The 19,437-nt window shown below is 35.3% G+C and overlaps 2 pseudogenes; one reads left to right on the forward strand and one right to left on the reverse strand.

Annotated features, from left to right (window-relative positions):
- Positions 1-8,071: 8,071 nt before the first annotated feature.
- LOC131279649 (U4 spliceosomal RNA) lies at positions 8,072-8,202 on the reverse strand (annotated as a pseudogene).
- Positions 8,203-10,095: 1,893 nt separating this feature from the next.
- On the forward strand, positions 10,096-11,703 carry LOC101412677 (solute carrier family 41 member 2-like; annotated as a pseudogene).
- Positions 11,704-19,437: the final 7,734 nt, after the last annotated feature.

Here is a 19,437-nt window from a genome sequence, read left to right on the forward strand (position 1 = left end):
TGGGACTTTATTAAAATTAAAAAATTGATCATGAAAATAAAATACAACCTACATGATTGGAGAAATTATTTGGAATTTATTGTATTTAATAAGGGTTTAATATCTAGAATATATAGAGCAATTCTACAATTCACAACAGAAAAAACAAAGAACCCAATTTAAAAATGGACAAAAAGACTTGAATATACATTCCTCCAAAGAAGATACACAAATTGACAATAAGCACATGAAAAGATACCATCATTAGCTTTTAGGGAAATGCAAATCAAAACCATATTGATATACCATTTCACACCCATGAAAAATAGCAAGTATTAGAGAAGATGTGAGGAAATAGGAACACACATTCATTGCTGGTAGGAATGTAAAATGTACAACCACTGTAGAAAACAGTTTAGCAGTTCTTCAGAAAGTTGAATGTAGAATTACCATAAGACCTGGAGCTCCATTTCTAGGTATATACCCCAAAGAATTGAAAGTAGGAACTTGAAAAGATACTTGCACAACAGTGTTCATAGCAGTACTATTCACAGTTGCTCAAAGATGTAAGCAATCCAAATGTCCATCAACAGATGAATGGATAAACAAAATGTGGTACATACACTCAATGAAGTATTATTCAGCCGTGAGAAAGAATGAAGTTCTGATAAATGCAACAATATGGATGAACCTTGAAAGGCATCATGTTGAGTAGAAATAAGCCAGAGACAAAAGGACACATATCGTGTGATCTCACTGATATGAAATAATCAGGATAAGCAAAACCATAGAGTCAGAACCTAGAATACAGTTTACCAGGGGCTGTGGTTGGGGAATAGAATGGGGAGTCAATGCTTAATTGGGACAGAGTTTCTATTTGGCATAAAGGAAACATTTTGGTAATGGATAGTGGTGATGTAGCGTAACATTGTGAATGTAATGAACATCACTGAATTATGGATTTGGATTTGGATGAAAGGAGACATTTTAGGTTGTAATATTTTACTAGAAAATTTTTAAAAAATAGAATTAGACAACATAAAAAGTGATCCCTATTATAAATTACAGAGTATTGTTAATAGTATAATTTTAATAATATTATTTCATACATTGTAAAAAGGTACCACACTAATGAAAGTTGTTAAATGTTAATACTGCATGTATGAGAAGAGAGCATACGTTTTTTCTGCATGGTCTTTTCTGCAAACCTGAAAATCCTCTAATAAAAAACGCTATTTTTTAAAGAAGCAGAATACCAAACAAATAGCAACAAGGACTTCAGCAGTTTGTGGGAAATTCTTTAGTCATGGGTCTACCTAAATTATTTTATGATTTTTATTATAATAGAAATGATGATAAGATGACATAGTCAAACTACCATAATATCTATGAATATGTTGCACATATATGAATTATTTTCATTAATTCCTCATAATTATTTTCATCAAATCCTCTTAATAATTATAGAGTATCTAACATATGCCAGACCCTAGATCCATCTTTAGTAAACAAAATTGAAGAATGGTTTCTGCCCTTAAGAATTTTAAGGTTAAATAAAAAAGAAACTTTTGTAAATAGATCATATTGGCATTGGCTAATCACTCTTGGGTAATTAATGTTGTAATTTTATTCCAACACTATTATAATTTATTGTGGTATATTTATGCTTATTGCATTTATACTTAATAATTTAATCCATTTACCTTTCTCTCTCCTATTGCCCAAGAAAAGCCTTCTAGATGCCAAGATCAATAAGCCAATACTAGTGAAATATTAAATATTTCTAAATATTAAAAATAAATATATAAAATTAAGATAAATTGATTTACAATGTGCTGCCACATGCTTAATCTTTGAGCCTAACTTGAGGTAGGTACTATTATAGCCAACCTATTTTTTTTTTAAAGATTTAGTTTTTTATATATCTCTCCCTTCCTGCCCCTCCCAGTTGTCAGCTCTCTGTGTCCATTCACTGTGTGTTCTTCTGTGTTCATTTGCATTCTTGTCAGTGGCACCAGGAATCTGTGTCTCTTTTTGTTGCCTCATCTTGCTGCATCTGCTGTCCATGTGTGTGGCACCACTCCTAGGCAGTCTGCACTTTTTTCATACATGGTGGCTCTCCTTACAGGGCACACTCCTTGCACATGGGGGATACCCCTGTGTGGCACAGCACTCCTTGCATGCATCAGCACTGCACATGGGCCAGCTCACCACACAGGTCAGGAAGCCCTGGGTTTGAACCCTGGACCTCCCATGTGGTAGGTGGACGCTCTTTCTGTTGAGCGAAATCTGCTTCCCTAGCCAACCTATTTTGCTTTTGAGAGAAGTGAGGCTCGGAGATTAAATGACTTACCCATGGGAAGATAGCTGTAACAATTAATACTGGGTTATCTGATTCAAGATTATGATAAAATATAAGCATAATACAATAACTAACGTGTATTTTCTGTATAAAAGATACAGGGCTTTACATATATTAATTGCTTTATTCCTCATAAAGAAAATCTACGAGGCCTGTGCTGCTACTATTATGCCCATTTTTTCTTATGAATGATAAAGTAAATTGTCCAAGGCTATGCAGCTAGTAATTGGTAGACACATAAAGTGAACAGTGAGGCTTCATAGTCAGGACTCTTCTACATGTTACAATGCCTCTTCCATAAGTTTTCTTTTAGCCATACTGCCTCTGTCTCTCATTGCAGTATATCATCAAAAAGTGTTAATAATTTTAAAAGGTGAATGAAAAAAACAAATCAGCCAAATCCTAATTTTTCATACTTTGTTCTCAAATCTGCAATGGCTCCCCCACCTTTGCATGTGTTTCAAGTAAGTGAAGTCTATTGGGCAATTCAGATCTTCATAACCTGGAAAAAATAGGCTTAGTCAATATGTTTTATCTAATCGATTTGTCTTCCTCCTGAATTCTTTTCCCTTCAACCACATCATTGTCTTGACTTGGGAGGTTCTCCCCTCTTATCATTTCGTTCCAAGCCCTATACATCCATAACCCTTTAGCTAAATTGCAACCATTCCCAGAAATATTAGACCTTATTTATCTTTCCCTTCTTTCATTTTCTTAAATCATGTGTATATTTAACATAATTCAGCATCTGGTTTTATGCTCTGGCATTTTTCTCTTATTATATTAAGTCCTTGCGTTTACATTCTTCCCAAGATTGGGCATATAGTAGGTGTTCAAAATCTGCTTTATTAATGAACTCACAGCATATTCACAGATGTCTCTGGTTTAATGGGAAACCCAAAGGAATTCAGTTTCAAAACAACACTTACAGAAAAATTAAGTTCTCTGCCTTAAACATAAAAATAGTTCAATTGTCTCCAAATTTAAAAGATCTTACAAAAACAAAGCAAGAGCAAAAGCAATCTGAGTTGACTCATTATGTCTTGACTTAACACTGAGGGTGGATGGTGAAAATTTAGTACAAAATTTTATTATCTGACAAAAGCAAATTAATTTGGTATTTAAAATCTCAATTGTGTGGCATAACCAATATGTGACTCAAATGTCATTTTTAATTTATTTATTTCCCATTTTATGCTAACTCATCTTTGAATGTCAGTAAATAAGAGTGAAATAATGTGGAAGTTTACAGGGTCCTGGGTAGGATCTGTTCTGATCTGTCTTTTCTATTTACAGAACACCCCTTGGTATAGGTTTGGCTTTCATTCTGAAAATTCCTAAAATTAACAATAAAATACATACAGTAATGCATATCTCTTAAGTGGCATTTATACCATAAAAACATTGTCAATGTAAATATATAATTAATAATTTTACTATTTCAGTTAAGCTACTGATTCTTAACTGTTTTCCTGATGTGTTTTTTGTTCCTTAACCACCTGTTTCAGAGATTTTTATTTTTGTGTCTGTCTTTCCTTGTCTTTCCTTGAAGCTTCTTAATTAGTACTTGCTGTACCTCTGCACCAAACAGGAAACCACAAAAATCTTGCTTGGTTTTACGTTTCTATAAAAATTTGAAACTCGGAACTGGATTCATCAAAAGTTTTCTTGAGGTAGACAAACCTTTCAGCAAGTTTTGTGCAAATCTGGACTGAATTCAAAGTCAGACTGGGCCAATTAATTTTTTGGCAGGGAACCTTGTAACATATGAAGGTTGTGTCTGTGCTAGATGGCTTTATCTAAAAGTGGGTGGCTTTGGATGAATTCAGCTTTTAATGTGTTGACTCTTTCCACCTACAGGCACAAAATGTGAGTCAGGGCTTGTGAAATTCTGTTCTCCCAGATTCCTCACTGGCAAATATGTCTGAGGCCACTTTTTTCCTAAGGAGAACACAGTTTTATTCAATACTGAACATTTTCCCTAGGTTGCATTAGCAATGGAATTTATTTTTCTTTACAGAGAGAAGACCAGTTTGTGACATAAACAAGGACAGGTCATGAAAGGAAAGAAGTCCCAAACTGCAATCATCAAGAGGGTAGGGATTTCTGCTCTATTCCCACCTCCTAAAACAGAGCTAACATGTAGGAAGTGCTCAACGAATACTTGTTGAATGAATAAATGCATCTTCATGCCTCCAAAGAAATGACAGAGCAGCAGGGTGCAGAAACTGACTCCCCAGTTTCTCCTCAAACTCCTTATGCTTCCTGGCATGAAAAGCCTGTATGTCATCTTCCCTAAAATATTTAGTTTACCCCATAATAAAAAGTTTGCCCAAAGAAGTCTGTGCCTTTGCCATGCATGCTTTTGCTCAAATGTAGTAGTATAGGTAATGGTGGACACATGATAGTGTAAGCAATCCTCCGAGGAATAATGTGATTCTTGTTGTGGGAAATAATTGGAAACACGTATCTTTTTCTTTTACCTCTGTCACACAGCTGAAAAGGACTAAAAAAACCCATATGTTATGCATGGGGAACTTGAGTTCAGAAAGAGAACATGATTACATGAAGTCACATACCCGGTAAAGCAAGTATGTGGTCTAGGTCTCCTGCCTCTAGGTCAGTGTTATTTTAACTCTACCGTGGGCTTTTCTTTCCCCCGATTCCTTTCCTGCAAACCCAAATACACCTCAAATTATTTTGTGTTTGTTTTAACCTATCAATAGAATGTATCTTTGAGATTCTGGAACAAACTACATCACAAATAACCACCTAAAACATTTTTTAAAAACTCACTTTCCTTTAAAAATTTTTATTTTTCTTCTCTTTGCAAATATGTCTCCTCCCCTCAGAAATTTTATCTATCCTATATTCCTCCAAGCACCATTTAAAACTGTCTTTATATGGTCTATCATTATCCCCAGCTTTGATTTTGCTCAGAGGTGGAAGCATCAAGAGTCTCAGATTCACCATATCTCCCCAAGGCTCACATGCTTGCACTGTGAAATGCCCCAAGCTTAAAACAAGGATTTTGAAATCAATCCAAGTAAGGATCCTATGTCTTCATGCTGGAGGCAGTGAGACATCATATTTGGACACTTTTCCCATCAGTCTGTGTCCTTTCATGGTGCCCCTTCTCCATATTTAGCTCATTTTACTTTTTAAATCGCTATTCAATAATTAATGGTGGCCTTCTATTCTGGCACCCAGCAATAGAACATGACAGGAAAAATAAAGTCAGTCTCTAGATAACCAGTAATGAACAGAGGAGTTGATTATTCGGAACCATGAATTAACCAAAAGGATTCTCTATAGCACCAAATATTTCCTCTTTTATATTCTGAAAAGTCAGACATTATTGGATCCTAACCACCACCCCAATTTACCAGCATCCTTACATATAAATTATTTACCATGAATTTATAAAGCAAATACTTAGATAATGTATTAGGTCAGGACTTGAAGCTATGCATTAATTCATTTATTTGTCAAAAAGCAGAGGTAGGACACCAAATTTGGATTGGGATTACTGTCTGCAACAAAATAGATCACCTCATCTCTCCCTTTTCTCTGTCTCTCTTTATCTCAATTGTTCTATATTTCTTTTATTATCATCATTCTAAAAAGTAGTATAGTTAGGGTTATGGTTTTATTATACCTATAAATGTACAGAAAAATATATTAGATCAAATTGGTGTGAAAAGCAGACATGTAAAATATTAGCACTATACATAAACATATATATACACACATACATATTTCAAGTTTTATTGAGACTTTCACCTATAAACAGCAACTGGAAGTAGACCAAAAAGTATGATTTAGGAAGGCTTGTAAAGTGTTCAATTTAATTATTAGAAATTAATTTTTTTAAAGATTTATTTTTTATTTTTTTCTCTTCCCTTCCCCCCCTATTGTCTGCTCTCTGTGTCCATTTGTTGTGTGTTCTTCTCAGTCCACTTGCATTCTTGTCAGCAGTACCGGGAAACTGTGTCTTTTTTTATTGTTGTGTCAGCTCTCTGGGTGTGCGGCTCCACTCCTGGGCAGGCTGCACTTTTTTCACTCTTGGCAGCTCTCCTTGCGGGGTGCACTCCTTGTGCATGGGACACCTCTGCATGGCACAGCACTCCTTGCACATGGAAGTGCTGCATGTGCGCCCGCTCACCACACAGGCCAGGAGGCCCTGGGTATCAAACCTGGACCCTCCATATGGTAGGCAGAGTTCTATCAGTTGAGCCGCGTCTGCTTCTCTAGAAATTAATTTTTGAGTCTTCTAAAAGGTCCGTTCTCTTTAGTATGCTACACTTTTTAAATAATGTTGATTCCACTGTTAAGTCATTTTAGCTAAATATACAAGTGGGTTTCTCAGCTAAGAGCAACTTCAGGACAGTTGCTGTTTGAATTATCCTTCATCCTAAAATGACTGAAGTCTAAGTTAGTGAAAAATACCAGGTCACTGTTCTTTTTGAAAACATAACCTTAGATAGTACCTCTAATGCAGCATGCAAATTGTATCCTTAAGAGTAAGGTCCTGGCCCATGTGAAATACAGGAGGCATCCTTCAATAAAAATAGACAAAGTAAATTAATTAATTAATAGATAAGTAAAAGGAAAAAATTAAAGAGAAACCAATTACTTACTTTCTTACCTTTCTTTGTTATTTTTTGTAAATGATACGTCCTTACAGTATCAAATGCCAAAAATGCAGAGATAAAAAGACTAAGAATTTCACTCCCACTCCCTATTCCTATCCCATTCTAACAAAGTAAGCATTATTTCGATTCTTTCCTATTTCCATATGTGAGTGTGTGTGTTTATATTACATAAATGATTGACAACTTGCTTCCACTTGAAATACTGAGCGCTATTTTTAAAAATAACAAGAATCTTTCTTTTACTTTAAAACATACACTAACTTAACAAAAAATGTAATATATACCCATGTGCACATCTCACATCTTCAACAATCAACATTCTACCAATCTTGAAATATCTATACCTCTGCCTAGTAACCAATTCCAACCTCTATCATTATTTTTATGCACTTCTTTTTAAATTGAAATTTATATACACTGAAATGCAAGAATCTTAGATCTATGATTTTGACAATGGATACTAACATGTAATATATAGTTCTATCATGTTATGGAATACCTTAATCTACCCAGAAAGTTTCCTTTCCACTCAATTCCCTACCCTCACCAAAGGCAGTCATGAGTTCTGATTTATTAAACCTTAGGTAAGCTTTGGTTGATTTAAAACTTCATATAAAGAAAATCATACAGTACCTGTACTTTTGCATCTGTCTTCTTAAACTCACCATAATATATATGGGATTCATCATGTTTTGCATGTGTCTATATCTGTTTTCTTATTGTTTAGTAGTGATCAATTGCATGATCATACTATCAGTTGTTTATTCATTATACTGTTGATGATCATTTGGATGGTTCCCAATATGAGAAGGTCATGAATAAACACTGATAAGGGCATTCTGTTACAAGATACTTTTTTGGAAATGTTTCCTCAAAGTGTGATTGCCAGGTCAAAAGAGAGTCGACTTCCAGAAGAAACTGTAAACCTTCCTCCCAAGTACTATTTTAAAATGCCACCAACATTTTATGAGTATTCCAGTTGTTCCACATAATGCGAGTCATTTTAGTGGGTATATAACGATATTTCTATGTGCTTGGGTTTTTTTGTTGTTTGGTTTTGTTTTGTTTTTTTCAGTTTCCATAGAGACTGTTAAAAATTGCCAGTGCTGATTATATTTCCAGTCGTCATGGCAGGGTATTGGGAAAAGTTTTCAATTAGCAATTTGCTCCTGGGATAAACCTCATTGGCTATGATACTGAAAAGCTCTATGTGGTTTTATTTGCATTTTCCTGAAATAATGAAGCTGAGAATTATCTCACATGCTTATTTGCCCTTTTTATATCTTCTTTTGTGAATTATCACATTTATGCCACAAACTTGGTCATTATACTCTCTCATTATCATTTTGTTATCCACAGTATCTGTTTCATTATTTTCTATATCATTCCTGATATCAAGGATTTGTGCTTTCTCCCATATTTCATGATAAGTTTCATAGGGACATATCAATTTTTTCAATTGTTTTTAAGAATGGACTTCTGGTTTCACGGATTGTTTCTATAGTTTGCTTCTTATGTAACTCAATTATTTCTGCTTTCGCATTTATTATTTCCCCTCTTTTACTTACTGCTAGTTTAACTTGCTCATATGTTTTTAGTTTTTTAAAGCAGAAACTTTGATTATTGATTTTAGGCTTTTTTTCTCTCTAATATAAGCGTTATGCTAAAAGTACCATAATGACTATGTCTTTGGCTGCATGTCAAATATTTTGAGGGATTCATATTTTCTGATTTTTTAATGCATTTTTCTTTGACCATTGGGTAATTTAAAAGCCTATTGTTTAATTTTCAAATATTTTGGGAATTTTTAAAGACCTATTGTTACCAATATCTACTTTAATTCATTGTGTAAAGAAAATAAACTCCATAACATTTCAATATTTTGAAATTTATAGAAATTTGCACAGGATACCATATATCCCAGTGAGTGTTCCATGCTTCTTGAAAATCATGTGTATTCTGCTGTTGTTGAGTGTAGTGTTCCATAAATGTCAATTCAATTAAAGTGGTTTTTAGTGATATTCAGATCTTCCATATTTTGTTAATTATTTTGTCTACTTAATCTATCAATTCTGAGACAGGGATGTTAAAATTTCCAGCATGCTTATAGATTTGTCCCTTTTGCCTGTTCATTCTGTTAGTTTTTATTTCATATATCTTAAAGTTCTGTTACTAAGTGCATGTATTTTATCAAAATAAATTAAACCTTTTATTATGAAACATTCTTCTTTAACACTGGTGATACACCTAGTCTTGAAAGCTATATTTATCTGACAATTACATCACCACACCAGATTCTTAGGATTATGCTTGGAAAGTATATTTTTTTTCCATCCTTCACTTTCAACCTATTTGTGTCTCTTTATATAAAGTGTCTCTCTTAGATAGCATATAGTTGCCTCTTGATTTTTATCCAGTTTTGAAAATCTGGAGTGTTGCGAAGGTGGATAGTAGAATAATTAATACTATTCTCATTTGGTTTCTCTGTTGGCTTTTAACTATGACTCTTTTATTTCCTGTTTACTTGTGTCTCCAGGGATTTCAATATTCATCTTTAACTCATCACATTAACTTAGGGTTAATATTGTACTCTTTTGCATAAAACATCGGTACTTTGTAACCATATGGTTCCATTTACCATCCCCCATTTAATTATATATGTACATATATTATAAACATAACAATATGTTATTATAATTTTCATTTAAATGGTCATATGTCTTTTAAATAAACTAAGAGAAGAAATGAACATATATAGATATGGTGTTAAAAAATATATCCATATATTTATCATTTCTGGTGATTATTTTTTCTCTAGATGTGAGATCCCATTTGGAATCACTTACTCTCAGCCTGAAGAACTTCCTTTAGTATTTCTTGTAGTGCAGGTCTTGTCTTGACAAGTTTTCTAGGTTTTGGTATATCTGAAATATCTTTAATATTCATTTCTGAAGGACACCTGCACTGGAAATAAAATTCTGGGTTAAATGTTTTGTTTTGTTTTTTCCTTGTAGCATTTTAAAGATATTCTATTTTTTTCTGTTTGTGTGGTTCATGAAGCTTGAAATCTAAGGAGTTCAGGGTCTTTTGTATGACAATATGACTAACAGTAAAGGAAAATCTATTACTAAGAAAACAGTGATAGTCCAAGGGATGGAGGAGGTTTTGTATATTGGGCTTTAAATTTAAATTCAATTTAATTTAAGTTATTAAACTTACTAATGAGTAAGGTTCCAGTCATTTACCAGAAAAATCAGGAAGATTGACACAAAAAAACAAATGGCACTTGGCAAAATTAGTTATCAATTGCTGCCCAGACTTTGAATAATAGATCCAAACAACATATGTAGTATAACATTTTTCCAGAGAAGTCTTTTCATGGCAATAATTGGCATGCACCATCAAGCTGTAAACAAAAGTATAATTATTGTACCTACTATAATTACTTGATGGAAGGGAGGCTTCTGAAACTACTGCCATGTTACAAGATGAAGATATTTCTTGTGGTGGTGATAAAGATGCCATTGTCAAAGCAAACCAAAATTTACCAAAGGAATCCAGTGGTGTCATGACATTTCATATATTTGTGCCATTTTTGCTATCTACTTTTGGAAGTTTCAGCTGGTGGTTTTGGATACAGTATAGCACTGGGAGGTATTTAAAAAAGTAACTGAAGTTTGCATTTTAGTTCCTACACTTCTTGGTCTCAAAGGGATCTTGGAAGTGGCATTGGCATCCCAATTATCCACTGCAGTAAATACTGGGAAGATGGATTCACCCATTGAAAAGTGGAACCTAATTGGCAACTTGGCCTTAAAGCAGATTCAGACAACAATAGTTGGTTTTCTAGCAGCTGTGGTAGCAATTATATTGAACTGGATTCCTGAGGGAAAATACTACCTTGATCATTCCATACTTTTGTGCTCTAGCAGTGAAGCAACCACTCTAGCAGTTAAGCAACTGCTCTAGCAGTTGCTTCATTGCATCTCTTCGGTAGAGAATGATAATTGTTGGGGTTGTGGGTGACTCAAAGAAGACTGATATAAATCCTGATAATGTTGCTGCACCCATTGCTGCTAGTTTGGGCAACCTTATAAGTCTTGCCATATTAGCTTGGATAAAGTCAGAGTTCTCACTCTTGTCTTGAGACTTGTTACTACATTTTCCGTTAGTTGGTATCTTTTACTTGGCTCTAACTCCTATCTGGATTATGATGGCTGTCAAATGCCCAGCCACAAGGACAGTTCTCCATTCAACATAGGATCCTGTTACAGCAGCTATGGCTATAAGTGGTATGGGAGGCTATATCCTGGAGAATTGCCTAATGAACCCAAAAGTTGTTGCAACCCATTTAGAACCTTTTTTGGTTCAGTAGTAAATAATAAATCTGCCCAAGTTCTACTGCTCTTAGTGATTACTAGACATTTAACTTCCCTGTACACTACTCATCTGATGAAAAGTGACCCTACTTCTTTAACTGTACTCTTCATAGCGGTATATTTACTTGATGCTGTGTTACAGGTGTTTATCTTGCTGTGGATTGCTGACTCGATGGTCCATCACTTATGGAGGAAAAGAAAGGATCCAGATAACTTCTCCATCTCCAACCTAATGGCATTGGGTAATCTGCTCCAGACAGCTTTGTTAGCCTTAAATTTTCACTTTCTTTGGTTTATTGGAGATCAAAATGGAGATGCTGGAGACTAATAAATCCTGAAAACTGCTCTCAAATTATCAAAGAGAAACAGAAGACAACCACTTATATTTCTTTTTCAAAAATCTCAAATCAATAGCTTGAGTTTTGCCAGGGTAATTTTCATTGGGCCCTGATCAATTAAATGACCTTTACGTTTATAAAATAATTTGTATTGAAAGCAGAATGAAGAATATTTGTGCTGTTTTTCATAGAATAAATAATAGTTTGACATTGATGTAGATGCAAACTTATGCTCTGAAATTAAATAGGTAAGAATATAGGATATTTGTAGTGGATAATTTTGAAACAATGTACAACAGAGCTCTAGTTTAGGTTTTGTTGTCTCACAGATGTGTTGTTCTACAAACCATACTATTAGATGAAAAAGACCCAACAACAACAAAAAAGATGTATTGCCCTGTATGCAATATGTCATTTTCTTCTTGCTGTTTTCATTGTTTCCTCTTTACCTTTGGATTGTTACAGTTTGACTACAATGTACAGAGGCATAGTTTTCTTTTATTGATTATTCTCAGGATATATTAAACTTCTTGAATCTTTACACTGATTTCCTTCACCTAATATGAGGAATTGTCAGTCCTTACTTATTTAGCATTGTTTGTGCCCAAAATCTTTTTATTCTCCTTTGGGACCCCAATTTCATGTCTGTCAGATCACCTAATATTGCTCACAAGTCTCTAAGGCTTGGTTCATTTTTCTTCAATCTTTTTCTATTAATCCATACTCAGGTACACTTATTTTATTTCTACCACCTCCATTGTGTTGTGATACTGAATTTTCCTTGCAGTTATTGCATATTTCAGCTCTAGAATACCCTTAAATTTAGTTTCTCTATTCAGTTGAGATCACCCATCATTTTATTCATTAGGCATTTATCTTTCTTTATGTCCTTAAACATATTTGCAGTATCTTCTTTAAAGTCTTTCTCTGCTACATGCAACACCTGGGTTATCTTAGTATAGAACACAATTTCCTGTTTCTGCACATATTTTCTTATGGGTAATAAGTTGTAGAAACTACTTCCATATTAATATGAAGAACAATTTTTTTCTTTTAGAAAACAGTAAATTTGGCTGGTCACAAAACCCCAAAGTCTTTTTCCTTGCAAAGGACATCATCTAATACCTCTTTGTCATTGTTTCATCTTCCAAATGCTTAATTTCTTTGGGCCCCATAGCATATGCCACAGGCATGCATTATTTCACAACCAGCCAAGGATTTTAGTGGACTTAATGGATTTAATAGGCAGATATAGGGGCAAAACCCTATGTGTGTCTTCCTTCCAGGATTTATCTCTAACTTTCTGAAAATTTCTCCAATAGCATTATCTAAATCAGTTAGACAATGGCTTTCTGAGTTCAGAACTTGAGATAGATTTGGGCATGCCCTCAATCAAAGACTTTCAAAATAGCAAATCTCACTTCTTACTGTTCATCTTTCAAGGATAAAATGCTCTTGAATTTTTTGGTCTGCTTTTGGTCACTAGCGTCTGCCTTAAAATTGTTGTGTTAGATTTAGATGAGATAGGTGCAGATGTAGATATAGACAGAGATATATTTTTCCATATGTTATAAAAGTTATCTATGGCAGGCTTATTCCAACCAGAATACTCCACAATTATTTAAATCTATAACCAGAAAATATACCATCGATACACTGCCATGTATATGACGTCAGAAACTGAGTACTATTTAACTTGGAATCCCCAGTATTGAAGATGTTTCCTGCCATGTATTAGCTAATTAACAAATATCTTTGGAGTAAAGAGAACCAGCAAGATGGCGGCGGAGTAAGGAGCTCCTAGAGTCAGCTTCTGCTACAGGGCAGTTAGCAAACACCCACAACTTTCTGGAGCTAACTGAAGCACCTGTTTGGGGGCTCCAGGAGAACAGAAGAGCATCCTGCAATGTCCTTGAAGGAGTGGAAGAAGGAGACTGCCCATCTGCAGAAAAGACTCGTAAGTAGAGCATTCTATGCCAAGGAAGCTGATGCCCATCCTCCACCGGAGGCAAAAGCTGCCCCGGGAGTTCTTCCATGGCTGGAATTAAAAGCTCCACTTCCCCAAAATGGGGTGGGGGGGGTGGGGGGAGCAAGGGGAGAAGAGAAGGTTGGGCACCAATTTCAGCTATGATGAGGAAATTCAGTGGGCTACAGTATAATCCTGAGAACAGCTAAGGTTTGAGCCTGTTCAAGTCAGAGAGAGACTGGGAGCCGCCATCTTAACTCTGCACCTGGCACAAGGGGAAGTGGGGCAGACTGAAAATCCCACTGCTGGTGGGGACTGGCTTCTTCCCATCCAGATCATATTGCAGCTCTAGCCTAGACCTCGGTGCCACCTCCAGCAGGGAGGAAGCTGCGGGGACCTGCACCGGCTTCTCCAGGAAATTACCAGCCAAGGCCCAGAGGCCAGTGATCATCCTACTTTGGCAGCATGAGCCACTCCAGGAGCTGGTCTGTGAAGGGAATTGGAAGCTCCATTTACCAGAAACAGGGGAGGAGGAGATAGCTGGCTGCCAATTTCAGTTACTGAATGGGAGACTTGGCTGGTTAAGAGATAAGCCTGGGAACAGCTGGGGTGAGAACCAGCCCAAGTCAGTAAAAGGCCAGTAGCCACCATTCTGACTCTGCTCCCACCTGAGGGGAAGCTGGCTGATTGAAACTCTCAGTGTCAGCAGGAACCAGTTTCTTTCATGCAAGTCAGCATGCAGCCCTAGCCTAGGCTTCAGCCCTGCCTCTGGCAGGGAGGAGGCTGAGGAGCCCTGCACCAGCCTATATAGGTAACTGCAGGTAACTTTCGCTGGCATAGACTGAAAATCAGAAGTCTACCAGGGCAACTGTGGTCATCTTGGACCTGCAATGCATAGATTACTGCCCACACCTGCAGCTCCATCCATGCCCCAGGTAGGGGAGAAAGGGATGTGAAGCTTATTCAGTCTCTCTGGGCAACTATAGTCTAGGCCTGCACTTGGATTATCCCAAGTGTCCCTATCCCTGGCAAAGGAGAAAGTTAGAAAAAGCTTGATTGATCCCTGGCACAATGAGGGCAGCATGAGCCTCCACAGCTTACAGCACCAACTACATGCTTGGCTCCTACTGCACAACCAGCAAGGGAGAAAGGATGGGAAGCCCTAAACTAAAGAGAAAAGCTGCACCCAGAATAAATACTCTAGTAAGCCAGATGCAAAGACAAAAAAACAAAAAATTACAATCCACACCAAGAAACAGAAAGCTATGGCCCAATTAAAGGAACAAGATAAGCCTCCAGATGACATAAAGGAGTTGAGACAACTAATTATAGGTGTTAAAACAAATATCCTTAATAAATTCAATGAGATGGCTAAAGAGATTAAGGATATTAAGAAGATATTGGATGAGCACAAAGAAGAATTTGAAAGCATACATAGAAAAATAGCAGATCTTACTGGAATGAAAGGTGCAATCAATGAAATTTAAAAAAACATTGGAGACATATAATAGCAGATTTGAGGAGGAAGAAGAAAGGATTGGTGAGCTTGAAGAAATGGCCTCTGAAAGTGAACATGCAAAAGAACGGATGAAGAAAAGAATGGAAAAAATTGAACAAGATATCAGGGAACTAAATGACAGCAAAAGGCATGCAAACATATGTAACATCAGTGTCCCAGAAAGAAAAGAGAAGGGAAAAGGGGCAGAAAAATATTTAAAGAAATAATGGTAGAAAATTTCCCAACCCTTTTGAAAGACATAGATATTCCTGTCCAAGAAGCACAACATACTGCCATCTGAAAAAATCCAAAAAGACCAACTCCAAGACACATATTCATCAGAATGTCAAACACCAAAGACAAAGAGAGAATTCCAAGAGCAGCAAGAGAAAAGCAAGGCATAACATATAAGGGATATCCAATAAGATTAAGTGCTGATTTTTCACCAGAAACCATAAAGCAAGAAGGCAGTGGTCTGATATATTTAAGATACTACAAGAGAAAAACTTCCTACCAAAAATCTTATATCCAGCAAGACTGTCTTTTAAAAATGAGGGTGAAATTAGAATATTCACAGATAAACAGAAACTAAGAGAATTTCTAAGCAAGAGACCGAATTTCAGGAAATACTAAAGGGTGTGCTAGAGCCTGAAAAGAAAAGACAGGAAAGAGGAGTCTGGAAGAGAGTCTAGAAATGAAGATTATATCAATAAAAGTAACTAAAAGTGTCAAAAGAGTGGTGAAAATAAAATATGACAGATAAAACTCAGATAGCCAGGAATAAACTTAACCAATGATGTAAACCACTTGTATTCAGAAAACTGCAACTCAGTGTTAAAACAAATTTAAAAAGCCGCAAATAACTGGAAGAACATTCCATGCTCATGGATTGGAAGATTAAATATCATTAATATGCCAATTCTACTCAAATTTATATGCAGATTTAATGCAATACCAGTAAAAATTCCACCAGCATTAAAGAAAAAATTGAAAACATGATCATTAAATTTATTTGGAAGGGTAAGGAGTCCTGAGTACCCAGAAACATCATAAAAAGGAAAAGTGAACCCTCCTCTCCAGACTTTAAATCATAATACCTACCTCTAGTGGTAAAAACTGCATGGTATTAGCCTAAAGACAGACACAATAGAATGGAACCAAGTTTATGGTTCAGAAACAACCCTCACAGGTATGGTCAAGTGAGCTTTGACTAGCCTGTCAAAGTCACACAGCTCAGGCAGAACAATCCATTCAACAAAAGGTGCTGAAAGAATTGGGCATCCATAGCTGAAAGAATGAAAGAGGACCTCAAACTCATACCAAAAATTACCTAAAAATGAATCAAAAAACTAAAAATAAAAGCAAGAACCATAAAACTTCTAGAAGAAATTATTGGAAAATATCTTCAAGACCTGGTGGTAGGTGGTAGATTCTTAAAAGAGATAAAAGGAGGACTGAGCAGACAACTCATGTTTAATGTATGTAGAAGTTTTAATTAGCTTTACTGTAAAATTGTGGAAATGTATAGAGTGGATGGTAACACATAGTGAGTAACAGCTGATTTATAAATGTGGATGTGACTAAAAATGGTAGTCTAGTTATGTAAATGCCAGTTGACAGAATGCTTGAGAATAACCTAGGAACTGGATGGCACGGTGAACCAAGAGGTGGGTGAGAATTGTGGTTGATGGTATGGATGCAGGAGTGTCCTTTGTTAGCTAGAACAAATGTATATCACTACAGCAGGGTGTTGGAAATGTGGAGAAGCATGGGAAAAATACAACTGCAGTGACCTATGGATTGTGGTTAGTAGTAATAATATAATATTCTTGCATATATGCAAAGATGTACTGTACTGATACTGAGGCAGTATGGAAAATGTGAGCCAAATGTACACTATGGACATTGTGGTGTGTTGATGGAGGGGTATTGTTTGGGAATTCTGCACATGTGCATGATTGTTTTATAAGTTTACAACTTCCATCATAAAAAAATATATTTAAAAAATAATAATAGGACAGGTTGGGGGGAAAACACACCAAATGTAAGATAAGAACTATGATTAGTAGTAAGATTTTGACAGTATTCTTTCATAGTTTGTAACAAACGTCTCATGACAATGCAAGGTGTTGGTGGATGGTTGATGTATGGGATCCCTGTATGATGTTATGCATGTTTGCTTTGTAAGTTCACAACTTTTACTGTACACTTAATTGTTTGTGTATGTTCATATATAAATGATGTAAAGATAATAATCAGATTGGCCAGGGGAAAAATACTTTCTTTAGTAGTAATATTTTGACAATGCTCTTTAATCATTTGTTAAAAAGGTTTAAAAACAATGCGAGTTTTTGGTGGTAGGGTGAGATGTTATATGTGTTTGTTTGGTGTTATATATGTTTGTTTTTTAAGTTCACAGCTATTATATACTTGTTTATGTATGTTTATATAAGTGATATATTTCAATAAATTTTAAAAAATATGTATCTTTGCAGTAAATTCTTTCTCCTAAGATTTAAGTTCATAGCTATTTGTTGAAATAAACAATAATCCATTTATAAATAATTACGTGTGCATTGTATGAGACAAATTATATTTCCAAGCAGAAATTACAAGAGAAATAAAATTGTGTTTGAATCTCAGGAAAGCTCATGAAAGTAGACAGAATTTGAGTTTCAGAAGATAGCTGGTAATTTAGGAGGCACATATTTTACAGCAGGAAATTCCCTGTCTTTCTAAGCAGGAAAAAAGGCCTCTTCTAATAAGATTCTTTTGTCTGTCAAAAATAGAGATGTACAGAAATCAAATGAGCTTTGACCTTCAAAGCTACCTTCTGGGTCTTCTCATTCTGTCCATAACATAGCACAATAAACAGGGTTATTTAGGTCTTTGAAGAAAATTTCAGTCATAGCCTGAGGGACCTAATCAACAGGCCTTCCATTAAGGCAAGACCTATCTATGCTAAGAATATAATGTCAGTGTTAACCAAGTCTTAGTCACTTGGAGTTGGGAAAAAAAATACGCACAGCCTTTCCTCTCAGTGGAGTAAGAGTTCCTACCCATGAGTAACAGCCTAACTCCTGGGCATGCAAAAACAATCTAGTAATCCTAATGGAAAGTGGTTATTTGTCAATAGCTTCACCAACATTATATATGGAAGAATAAAGTAATAGATAATGGGGTTGGGGCTCTTAAGGTAATGTTTTTGTTCAAATATGTCAAACTTAAGAAAACAATTAGGGTTTTCGTCAGGAAAGGACTTCATTCTATTTCTATGGAGAAAAGTAACCTCCCACCTGCTGCTAAGCACAGTTAATTGAAGAGATCAAATTGTACTTCTAATACTTGTGGCATATCACTTGAACTTTTGACTGTTATTATTCTAACATTACTATGGAATCCTAGCTCATCGTGAAATCAGAGATGTTAAGAGGAATTACTTTGCAATTATATTTTTATTTAGAATTTTTAAGGTGTGCATTTCTATTTTTGGAAGCATCCCAGTCATGTATTCTCCACATGTGTTTATCTAAATAGGTTCAATTAACTCTTTGTTATCTGGACAATCCTAGATGGTCCCCCCTTTGTGGCACTATTTGATAGATAGAAATGTTTTAGAATACAGTGTTCAAAGCTGTAATCATCAAATGAAAGTGAAGTGACTAAATTACTTCAGCAATTTGCCTCCATTATACATTGCCCTGATAACAATATGAGCTTGAGTTCTAACTCTGATAACCAGATAAGGAAATAATTTTAATACTTCATGGTAATATGTTTTTCTCAAGTGTAAAAATTAAGTATCAGTTTGTCTAACCACATAATCAATGTTTCTTTGACTCCTCAATCATACCCTGTGCCTTTTTTGCTAATATCATTCACTTTTGCCCATATACTAAAATGAAAACAATCTTCAAAAAGCTGTTTAGGAACATATTTTGAGGGTACACAATTGGCATTAACAAACATTATCTGAAAATGCCATAGTAGCTTCTAATGGAGGTGCTTTCAACAGAAGGTTTAGTTTTTAAAAAACAAGTCATTTCCACTGTTTTACTTCAACTGAGAAGCAATTATCATGGTCAAATTGGTTTGTAAAAAACAATTCCAGCTACCAATCGAACACTTGGGTTCAAGTTCCAATTCAAATAATTAACTATCTCTATACATGGGTATGACATTTGATTTCTTGATTGCCCAGTTTCTGGAACAATAAAGTGGGGAAATCAAATGATAAAAAATAGAAGTCTTCAAATTTCT

Source organism: Dasypus novemcinctus, chromosome 8 (assembly GCF_030445035.2).
Source record: "Dasypus novemcinctus isolate mDasNov1 chromosome 8, mDasNov1.1.hap2, whole genome shotgun sequence".
Taxonomy (NCBI): Eukaryota; Metazoa; Chordata; class Mammalia; order Cingulata; family Dasypodidae; genus Dasypus; species Dasypus novemcinctus.